Raw genomic sequence first — 11,706 nt, 5'->3', positions numbered from 1 at the left:
TGTTCACAGTATACCTGGTCCTTTCTTCCTGGCTTTTGTGAAACTGCATGTTTACAGAGACAAACACTAGACTCTTGGCTTGTGTTTTCAAGTTTGTTTGCCTTCATTCAGTTCAGTGGATGATATCTCTGGAACTATTGACTATTGTCCTGGCCTAGGCCGGAAACTTCTCTGGTACTTAAGAAGAATAAATTAATGTCTGAAAAATAAAACCAGAAAGGTAGGAGGAGACCAACAGCATAAGATTCTTCCCATCACTAAACTTTGCCATAAACTTGGCTTTGTACCAGGAACATTTCTTGGTTTCTTCCTTTCCAAACTTTTTAGTCAATGGGGTCCATTGTCCATAGCTGGCAAGTCATTGGAGGAGGTCACGTGTAGGAAGGGTAGGTACTTTCCTATTCCAACCCTCAGGCCTTCCCTTCTGACTTAATTTAAGCTGCATCCACACAGGTGTGGGGAGAGCCTGCTCCTGAGCTGAGGTTCATGGGTCTAAAAGTGTATTAGCAGAGCTGGGGAAATGCTGGGCCATTGGGAGGGAGACACATTTCCCTTTACTATGTTGCCTTCCACGTACACGGAAGGTCACTTCAGCTTTTACTCCTCAAAGTCGAAACTCTTGGTTCTCGTCTGCCTCCTCTCTACTCTGTGCACGTTGCTTCCACGAGAGAACTTGGATGGCAGGGACGCACGTCTGCAAAATGTCCTATGTCTCACGGTGTTCCGATGTATCAAATGAGGACACGTCCGTTTCAACGAACGACTAACTAGCGTTTACAAAATCCACCGAAAAATGAACGAGCATTTTTCATCGCAAAATCGAAGGTTTGCAGAGGGATGATGATTATCAGAGAGGTAGGAGCTCGGTTTGCCTTGATTGGAAGAGAACTGTTTACAGACACAGACCTTCTATTCGCTTCCGACCTCAGAGCCTAAACAAAGCCCTGTGGCACAGAATGCCTGCAGCACCAATTTATTAAATGCATACCTGCGTCAGAACAATCTTTTCCTAGCAGATGCTCTAATTGTGCTCTGCGAGAGAGCCCGCCTGCCATCCCAAGACGAGGGAGCTCGAACGCGGGCGGTCCTTGGAGGCTGATAGACGATGGGCTCCCCCTAGGGGCGGACGAACCTTCCAGAGGGAAGGCGCGGGGCCAGGTTGCCAGGAAACCAATCCCCCGGCGCTGCTCGCCGCAAAACACCGCAGCAGAGGGTCGCCTTCCCGGACAGGGTCTGCGTAGGCGCTTTCATCTCTCTCTCACACACCAGGTGAGTCTAGATCCTTCTTTAACGCTCTGAAACCAAGCAGTTCATCTCCAGGATTCTCCGTGGAGAAACCTCACTCTATCACTTTCTCCTTCTCGGGGGCCGGCTCCCCTGATTTCCTTCTACTCCTCGTATTGGTTTGTCATTGTTGCCCTTGCAAACACAAGACGAAGCCGGAGGAGTGTGTTTGGAAAGAGAGATGGCTGAGCTCCAGTAGGCAGCGGAGCAGTGTGACTTAACAAGGGTATTTTATTCTTACGGCTTCATACCGACAGAGCTCTTTTCCTTCTAAAAGCTCAGAAAAATTCTGGCCTTGATTTTGCCCCCAGCAAGATGCCATAAGGTTTAAGAAAATGCAACTTCAAAAGGAGGCTCTAAAGAAAATCATAGAGTATTTTTTGTGATTACTATATTTATGCAGTATTATAAGATATTGAGTGTTCCGTGTTTCGGGGCCAAATCTTTTATTATTCTGATTATCCTCTGAATAGTGTTCATGCACTTTAGAAAGGATTTCACAATGATTTTCTTGATCACCTCAGGCCTGTGCTCCAATGTCTCCTTCTTGGTGAGAACTTCTCTGATTGTCTTATTTGAAATTGCAGTTCCTGTCTCGCCGGCCCTCCCTCTGCCCCTACCTCGCGCTGCATTTCCCCGTGGTGCTTCTAGGCATCGGGGCTCGGCGAGGGAAGCAGCACCACCAAGAGTGGTATGGAACATGCTAAGACCTTACACGACTGTAAGAGGACGTGGAAAGTAAGGGGCTGCAAACCGAACGGAGAGATCGGACAAGAGTCCTAACCCAACCCTTCTGAAGCCCGGCTGCGGATGGACAAGTAGGAGCTCACAAGAGAGCACGTCCAGCTGGGAGCAGAGCAGCTCAGAAGGGCTGGTGGAGAAGCCCAAGGAGGCTCTTGCCTCTGGCCTGTTGGTCAGCCTGAGGCTGCTGAGGTCAGCAGAGTGGACCCTTAACTACAGGGCTGGACACAGAGCAGGGGGGGAGAAGAGCCAGGCAGGATCCTCTGGCTCGTCTGCTCGTCTCACGGCATCTAACCACGGTGGTCTTCACACCGCGTGGCCGCTGCTTCACTTCCGGCTTCCCACCTTGTGTGAATTTCATCTCTGGCCCACTTTAACTGAGAGGCATGTTGGGTCGCCCTTAAGCAACTGGACACAGTACAAAACTACCACAGTCCTTAGCTCCCTCTTACATACTTTATACTATAATTACATACTTCTTTTTTATCTGTATATGCACACACACACACACACATCATGCACAAACCTTTTTTTTAAATTTTATTTTATTATGTTATGTTAATCACCATACATTACATCATTAGTTTTTGGTGTAGTGTTCCATGATTCATTGTTTGCGTATAACACCCAGTGCTCCATTCAGTACGTGCCCTCTTTAATACCCATCACCAGGCTAACCCATCCTCCCACCCCCCTCCCCTCTAGAACCCTCAGTTTGTTTTTCAGAGTCCATCATCTCTCATGGTTCGTCTCCCCCTCCGAATTCCCCCCCCTTCATTCTTCCCCTCCTGCTATCTTCTTCTTCTTCTTTGTTTTTTTAACATGTAACGTATTATTTGTTTCACAGGTACAGATCTGTGATTCAACAGTCTTGCACAATTCACAGTGCTCATCATAGCACATACCCTCCCCAATGTCCATCACCCAGCCACCCCATCCCTCCCACCCCCCACCACTCCAGCAACCCTCAGTTTGTTTCCTGAGATTAAGAATTCCTCCCATCAGTGAGATCATATGATACATGTCTTTCTCTGTTTGACTTATTTCGCTTAGCATAATACCCTCTAGTTCCATCCACATCGTGGCAAATGGCAAGATGTAGTTTTTTTTGATGGCTACATAATATTCCACTGTATATATATATACCACATCTTCTTTATTCATTCATCTGTTGATGGACATCTTGGCTCTTTCCATAGTTTGGCTACACAATCTTATCTTTTTAAAAGATTTTATCTATTTATTTTGAGAGAGAGAGAGAGAGTGCACATGAGCAGGGGGGAGGGGCAGAGGGAGAGGGAGAAGCAGGCTTCCCTGCCGTGCAGGGAGTTCAACATGGGGCTCGATCCCAGGACCCCAAGATCACGACCTGAGCTGAAGGCAGATGCTTCACCGACTGAGCCACCCAGGTGCCCTGCACAATCCTATTTTTATGGGACTTGAACATCTTTGTGTCTAGAACAATGCTTGGCGTATAGTAAATAGTCAATGAATAATTGTTGATTGAATTTTTTATATCTAATCTTTGATCTATACCTGAGGTCAAAACCTGAGTCAGGATCATGAATTTATGATCGACAAATCTTAGGTTCAAGAAGTAAGTGACCAGTTCCAAGAAACGAAGTAAGTCACCAAGTCATCACTGGAGACCTCACAGTCTGCACATGCATAAGATGTCCTGCTAGCATGTCACTGCTCTTTGAGAAGTTGACTCAGTTTACCACCAACAGTGACTTTATTTCTGTCTTTAAGCTCAGGGAGGCTTACAGGTGGCTCAGGGTTAGAAAGAAAGAGGGGCTAATGTGGAGGAACCTAGTTTGTCGGGTTTTTACCCATGGAAACCCAGGAATTAAGCTGCAGGAATGGATAAAGAAGATGTGGTATATATGTTTTTAGCATACGGTGTCAAGGTTTTGAGAATGCATTGGTTAAATGTCTTGAAAAGGCCTCAGTTCCTACAGCGTAGGTGGGACACAGTTTCTTATGTTTCCAGGGCTAGATTTTGTTTACAGCTGGCTGACCCTTAATAGGCATGAGTCCTATCCCAAAATATGTCCATTATGAGATTGTCTAGTAGTCTTATATTTTAGCACTAGAAATTCCCTAGGTTCCTGCAGGCATGTCTGCTTTCGAGAGTCTCCTTACTCTGGAAAAGATCATACTTTGAAGCCTATCATTTAATCACTTATAGAGGATTTAAAAATCTAGCTAATTAAAGGCCCTAAGAAAACCACAATTTGGGGCACACATCCTGATATTGGAGGCAATGGGTCAGAATAATGAAATGCAAACTGAATTTATTGTTCAGGAACTCAGAGATTATACAGAGACACAATAATCTGGACACTAAGTCAGATCCACAATAACTTGGACACCAAGACATACCCTAGAACTTTTTTTGGGACTGAGCCTTGATTCATTTGTGTAACCCATGTATGAGTTGGAATGGCTTTCACTGAAAATAGAAGCAAACAACAGAATGTGGCTTAAGTAATCTAGGAGGCTTATTAGTTCACATAATTGGAAAGCGCAGCTTTAAGGCATGGATTGATCAGAGCTCCAAATGCATTTGTTCTCTGTTTTCTGGTTCGCCTCCTCCGTCTCTCGTCCTCTGACTGCCTTCACAAGATGGCTGCCCACAGCACCCGAAGCTGCATGTTTCCTCAGCCACACGCTTCAGGAACCAAAGGTCCCTTTTCAAACACCATCAAAGTTCCAAGCATTATGCTTAGAATCCTGACCTAATCCTTGTGTCCAGGGAAATATCCTAAGACCGTCTGGCTTAGGTGAGAGTTATCTGAAACTCTGTCGCAGTGAGGTAATTGGGGTGGGCTGCCCTTACTCTAGGGCAGGGACAGTGGGTGCTATATGAGTCTGCGAGAGCCCCCATAACACAACACCAGAGATGGGGGGTGCTTAAACTACTGAAACTGATTTTCTCACAGTTTTGGAGGCTGGAAGTCCAAGACCAAGATGCCAGCACATTTGGTCTCTCTGGAGGCCTCCCTCCCTGGCTTGCCGATGACTCCCTTCTCCCTGTGTCCTCCTTCATCCGGCTTTTCTTCTGTGTGCATGTGTATTCTTGGCATCTCTTTGAATGTTCACATTTCCTCTTCTCATAAGGACACCAGTCAATTATCTGAGAGTGCCCCCCATAGGATCTCCTTTAACCTTAATTACCTTATTGAAGGCGCTATCTCCAAATACAGTCCTATTAGGGGTTAGGGTGTCAATGTATGAATTTGGAGAGGGACACAATTTAGTCCATACCAGGTGCTAAGAGGGAGGATGGACCCTCTCAAAGAATGTGATGACAAGAGTGGGAGGGAGAAAGAGATGTTGGGGAGTTAGCCAAAATGTCCATTATAATCTGCAAAACCCTCTAACATCAATTTGCCCCTGATTTAAAAACAAAACAAAACAAAACACCGTTCGCTGAGTGTTGATCTTCCCCAGGGCAGACTGCAGATCCATGTGAGTCTCTTGGGCTTTATTGTTTTGTCTAAGCAAACATTTCCAAAAGTGTAGTCCAAGGAGCACTTGCCTCTTGACATGCTCCACAAAGAAAGTATCTCTTGGTTAAATAAATAGTGGAAAGTGTTGCATAATATATTTATACGGATTCTGACCCACAGATTAGCATATTTAAGTGCCCCCACCCAAATCCCAGAGTTTAAAACAATGTTTACTTGTAATGTAACACAGGACTTCTCACAGTCCTTGTCATCGTGGGATTTTCCCAGATATTACCTATGAAAAATCCCATGGGATACAGTTTGGGAAATGCAGTTCTGAGGACATGTTTCTTTTTACTGAAAGGAGGAAGAGGAATTGCAGGAGGGCAAACATAGCAGGTTGAATGATGCCACAGGAATTGACATTAGTCTAATTTAGTGGGGTTTTTTTGGTGAGGAGACATAAGCTTTTGTTTTTTAATTTATTTTTTTAATTTAAATTCAATTCATTAACATATAATGTATGATTGGTTTCAGAGGTAGAGTTCAGTGATCCATCGGTCTTATATAACACCCAGTGCTCATTACATCACATGCCCTCCTCTACGTCCATCACCCAGTTACCCCAACCCTCCCACTCTCCTCCCCTCCAGCAACCCTCGGTTTGTTTCCTACAGTTAAGATTCTCTTATGGTTTGTCTGCCTCTCTGATTTCCTCTAGCCTAATTTAGTTTTGCTTTGCTTTTTTCACGGAGGATTAAAGTCCGGTGCTCTGAGAATGGGGGCCGAGCAATGTCTGTGCTAGTCTTCGGTGGTAACAGAGGATCCCTCTGCTGCTCGCTCCCTGGGAAGCTGCTTGAGCCCAGCACCTGTGTGGTCATTGCCTGTTTGCACTCTCTGCTACCCCCAGGCTGGGAGAGACAGAAACAGGAACAAGGGACATTAAGGTTCAGGAATTACGGAGTGTCTCTGCCAAAAACATAGTACAGTAAGAACTCTGCAAAGCAGGAAAGTGAGGATCCAGTGACCGGAGAAAATCATCAGTGACAACCGCTCAGACACCAGGCCAGAGCCTCAATTTGCAAGGACGGCAGGGGCTCGTGTGCCAAGAGCTGAACTCCACCTCCTTGCTCGTGGGACCCTCTTTCCAATTTTAAACACTTGGACACCATGAGGAGTGGATACTTCCACATATAACCCAAGACATCTGTTCGAGCAAAGTAAAAAGGGAAAACCTGAAGGTAATTTGGAGCCTCCCAAACACCTGTGAGTCAGAGCACGCACACGCCTCCCCTTCCTTAAAAGCACAGATGAGCTTGAACCTTCTGGGCATTTTAGCAGTTTACCATCTGTACCAATAACCCTTTTCTGCAGTACAGAGCGTCTTCTAGGAGGACGTACAACCCACGAACCAAGATAAGGAGACATGTTTACACCTGCTGCATCTGCTCAGCTCTTTGCAGGCTCTGCTTCACGCCGGACGTTCTGAGCAGGCGCTTTTGAAATCAGCCTTGTCTGCTTAAATTTCACATATGCTCCGTAAAAGCGGAGAAGGAAAATAGGAAAACCAGGCTTAAAAGCAGCTCCGGGGTCTGGGGTTGTGTTTCCAGGGAATACTGTCTCCGTTCTCCTCTTATCTTAAACAGCCGTTGGAATCGAAGTCATCGTTAATAAGGTTAAGTACCTCTCTAGCGGTAGGCAAAGGACTCACCGAAGGCGGGCAGGGTGTTAAATCAGTTCTGCTGGAGAGGAAAACCCGTAGACAAGCTAGCTGCAGTAAAGCAGTTCATAAAAGAATAGGTTGAGAAAAGGAACAATAATAACCAAAGCTCCTAGACAAAGAACGCAGTCATCTGTCTTTCCTGCAGGAAGAATGTAACTCCAACCCGGCTGTTTACCGTGTTGCCGACAGAGCCAGACATGCTGGAATGTGCCGGGGGGGGCGGGGGGGGGGGGGAAGACAATCAAGCCTAGATAAAGAAACAGTGTGACCCGGACAAACCACTCTGGAACAGGGATTCCTTTACTGTGTTAAATGGCTGAGGAAAGAATAGCACAGGTGAGGGGCCATAAAGAACTCAAGGGTTTCCTATAAGACCGGCATGAAAGCAAGTCAGGTATATGCCATGGTCCGCTTTGAAAACCTTTGAAGGTGGGTTGGATGGCGTGGGCCAAATAAGATAATGGTTTTATAACAACATCCATTACCTCGGACCTGTTCAGAGCACTTAGACCATGACATTCAAGGACATTTCCTGATACCCTAGAGGGAACCTATTTCGTATTATATCATAAGAACAAAAGTGGGATTCTTAATGAGAAATTTTGGAGGTCCAGAGTCAACAGATAGCATGTAAGTTGGTAATGGACCCCACTTTAAGAGCGACCATAACTGTGTTAAAGTTTCTTTATCGGGATCTATTTCTTTGCCCATCCCCAAATGGAATTGACTCTAAAGTAGAAAGTGTTCAAACTAGATCACCTAGCCCAGTGTTCACCCCCTCCCCTGATTTTAAAATGAACCGACCAAGAAGACTGGTCCAGGGCATCAGAGACCATGGCAGAGTCTGAACAAGAAACCAGTTTTCTGCCTTTAGGCCCCAAGCTTATTTGGAGAATCCTTCTGGTTATGGTCCTAAATGAACCTTGAGTCTTCCCTACCCACACAAGTTGACAAGTCTTTTCTCTGGAAGACTGTCAATTCCTAAAATTAACAATTCCACAGGTTAATATTTTCTATACATCCGCTGAGGTATAAATACACAGCTCAGGATGCGTGGTATTATTTTGCCTAATAAAACTTACAGCTTGTGCTTCCCCCTTTCTCTGAGGGGAAGGTTGTCCAACTAAATACAAAAGGAAGAGGCAGCTTATCCTAAGTGAGCCATCACTGTATCCATACAAAGGCACCCTGTAACACAGTTTCTGGGACCCTAGAGAAAATTTATGGAGAACTGATGCCTAATGGCAACTCTTCGTATCTATATGTCTTCGAACATACAAGGATTTCAAATCTGTTATTGACCTATAATGAAAATGCAGTATGGCATATACAGACCCGAGGGTAGACTTGACTTAGCTTCCCCAAAATGGTAGCACTAAAATGTCTAATACTTTAGGGCAATTCAAGTGGGGTAGCTCTGATCCCCACTGTCAGTGCCATAGAGACCCCTTGCTGGGTCCCTGACAGAGGCAGGATGAGAACCTAGACTCCCCCCCTCCTCCGACCTCTTTGAAGCTAGTACTCATTTAACCACATCTGGCTTTTTATCAACATACCCTTCTAGTGGGCCAGTTGAGCAGCATTATTTGGTACTGACTGTTGGTCAGGGACCAGACATGTTCATATTATCTTTAAACCAATTTATAAAAGAACCATTTCAGCCTTGGGGGAACTGGAGAGCAGAAAGGCAAAGATCAGGACCCCTGGAGTGACAGCTTTGAACAGACAGCTCTTTCTTCCGACTTGTTAGCTGTTATCCCTCCCCGTGGTGGTGATGCCGACATGCCTCTCCACGTCCGTACACCTGCCATCTCTTCTATGGTGGGCTTCCAGTTAAGAAAATTCACAGCAGGTTGTACCTACTTGCAGGTAGACTTCCCTTTCTAAGATGTGAGTTTAAGGGCACCAGAAAGTCCAAACATTCAAGACTATCCCCTCCTCCCCCAGATTATCATCCTGCTTTTGGGATGATGCACGGTCTCCTAAGAAGCCACTGTTAAAATACAGATATTTTAATCTGGGTGGAGTAAAACAAGATTAAGTAAATTCTGCTGCCATCTTTCTAAACTATTGTTGTAAACAAAAAATAAAATTGGCTTCAGCTCCTCCTGGGCTGTCCAACTCTACTCACTATAGTGGAAGGTCAAGTTTAAGGCTCCTGTGGCTTTTAGATTCTAACTTTCATCCTCTGGTGAGGATTTTTCTATTCCAGGTCAACGGCATCTCCCCGTCCTTCCACACTCATTCTTCTGAATACTCCTGTCTACACTCAAGATGTTCTTCCTTCCTACCCAATTTATTCCCATTATCTCTACCTCAAAGGCTTAGCTTGACCTCTTCCGGCCCCCTCAGATCTCAATAATTTCTGCTATTTCTGTATCACACATTGGAGAATATAACCACAATTTGTGTCTATTGCTCTTTAAAATGTCATTCCCAAGTAGGCTTCCTCTGTAGTCCTTTTCCACTTTTTTCCTTCCTAATACAGAGGAGAAGGCCTGAGTGTCTACAGGGCAATGACCTTGAGTATTGTGAGGGGGAGGAAAAAGAAACAATGATTTCTTCAACAGCATCCACGAAGCACCTGCTATGAACAGACCACTTATTATGTGCAGAATGCTGGAGCTGGAGTAGATTATCCGTGCACCTTACCCCCCAAGGAACTCACTGACCACTGAAGGAGGCAGGAGGAAGCCAAGGTGCCAAGGCTGAGCAAAGTGGGACTAGGCTTCCCTTCCCTCTGCAGCCACCATAGCTTCCCCACTGCACTGGATTTTAGTCACCGAAATCTCTTTTTTCATCAGTGGTCATGAAGTCCAGTGACATTACCATCCTCGGACACTTTGGCTGATGAAAACCTCAGAACTCATCTGGTACAATTTGGTGCTGATGCGACTGGAGGGCTTGCTTTGTGCCTGGCATGGTGCTGATGCTCGTCATAGATTTTCTTGTTAAACCGAAAGGGTGATTTACGACGCCGTACTGACTCGAATAGTTTAGAAGTTCAAACAAATAAAACAGCCCGATCAGAACTAATTTTTTTCTTCTCCCTCTATCCATACCCAAATCTCAAAGTCAGCTAATGTTTTGTCTAAAAATGTAGAAGTTATGAAAAAATTTCCATTTTTCCCTTTATTGTCTTAACTCTTAACATTCAGATCATCTAGTATTTTTATTAAGAGATGGGCACCAGCTACTCATAACTTAGTCCAATTGCATCTTCATAGTGGGAGAGACTTCAAGACATCACAGAAAGAGCCTGGTTTTTGCCTCTAACATTCGAGGATTAAAGTTTTAATCCCATAATCCAGTGAGGCAGGTGGCCTCTGGGGAAATTAGGGAAGGGCACCCTCTTTCTCTGGGATGACATAACCCTTCATTAAGGTGCATCATAGGGCAGCAGAACACAAAACGTATATCAGTCCCAAGTTGCTCCTTCCTTCTACCAGATGCTGTTGTGCAGTACACAGACTATACAACCATACATGGCAACCCTGAGAACTCTCCTTGGTCGTCACTTAAACTTGTTGAGGTTCAGTTTCCTAATCTATAAAATAGGGGTAATAGCGCCCTTCAAGACTGTGAGGAGTAAAAGGATAATTTCCTGAAAATTACACTTGGTTGGCACACAACAAATATTTATCCAACTTTTCCTTCATTTAACTGTCTCTAGCTCATGCCTAAGCCTGATTTTCTGAGGTTGTTTACTTTGTCTCTGATTCTCAGAATAAATCATTTTTAAAACTCAGGTTTTTTTCTCTATGGAGTGAGATTTCTTTTTCTATTAAAATATTTTGAGGGGCGCCTGGGTGGCTCAGTCGTTAAGCGTCTGCCTTCGGCTCAGGTCATGATCCCAGGGTCCTGGGATCGAGCCCTGCATCGGACTCCCCGCTCTGCAGGAAGCCTGCTTCTCCCTCTCCCACTCCCCCTGCTTGTGTTCCCTCTCTCGCTGTGTCTGTCTCTGTCAAATAAATAAATAAAAATCTTAAAAAAAAAAAGTGTATAAAAAAAATATTTTGAGACTTAATTTTGAATGCCAAAGATAGGTGTAGAATACACACACACAGAAACATTTCTATATGCACACATATATATAATTATACATACCCTTTAAATCAATCAAGCTGATATTAGCTACTATTAATTGTCTCATTAAGATTCCAGTTAGCCAGAGCTAAAGTCAGGGATCCTTGAGAAATCTAATTGACTCAAGGTAATTGTAATTCTTCCTAGGGGTTTTATTATGATAACTCCTAAGTTGATTGGAATATTCTACATTTTACACAGTACTGAGCTCCTGGAAATGAATTCTATGTCGATGAAAGTCTTGATACTAAAGACAAAGCCTGTTGTAGTTCATTTGGATGGCTCTTCCCTGCTACACCCCGGTCCCTTCTCATTGCTAATGTTAACTTCACATCTTTTCATTTTGTCTTTCTTTAGTTTTCTGTGGTTTTTGTTTTGAATACTTCTTATACCATCTCTTTGGGTTTTTTTTTTTTT

General features: G+C 44.5%; 1 long non-coding RNA gene across 1 annotated transcript; it reads left to right on the top strand.

The window, feature by feature from the left end:
• Window positions 1–323: 323 nt before the first annotated feature.
• LOC118526725 (uncharacterized) lies at window positions 324–4,946 on the top strand. Its single transcript, XR_004912748.2, has 3 exons — window positions 324–1,269; window positions 1,872–2,217; window positions 4,654–4,946. It is a non-coding gene; the product is annotated as an uncharacterized LOC118526725 (long non-coding RNA).
• Window positions 4,947–11,706: the final 6,760 nt, after the last annotated feature.

This window comes from Halichoerus grypus, chromosome 9, assembly GCF_964656455.1.
Source record: "Halichoerus grypus chromosome 9, mHalGry1.hap1.1, whole genome shotgun sequence".
Taxonomy (NCBI): Eukaryota; Metazoa; Chordata; class Mammalia; order Carnivora; family Phocidae; genus Halichoerus; species Halichoerus grypus.
The sequence above is the reverse complement of the archived record's forward strand: the minus strand, read 5'-3'. Positions and strand labels throughout refer to the sequence as shown.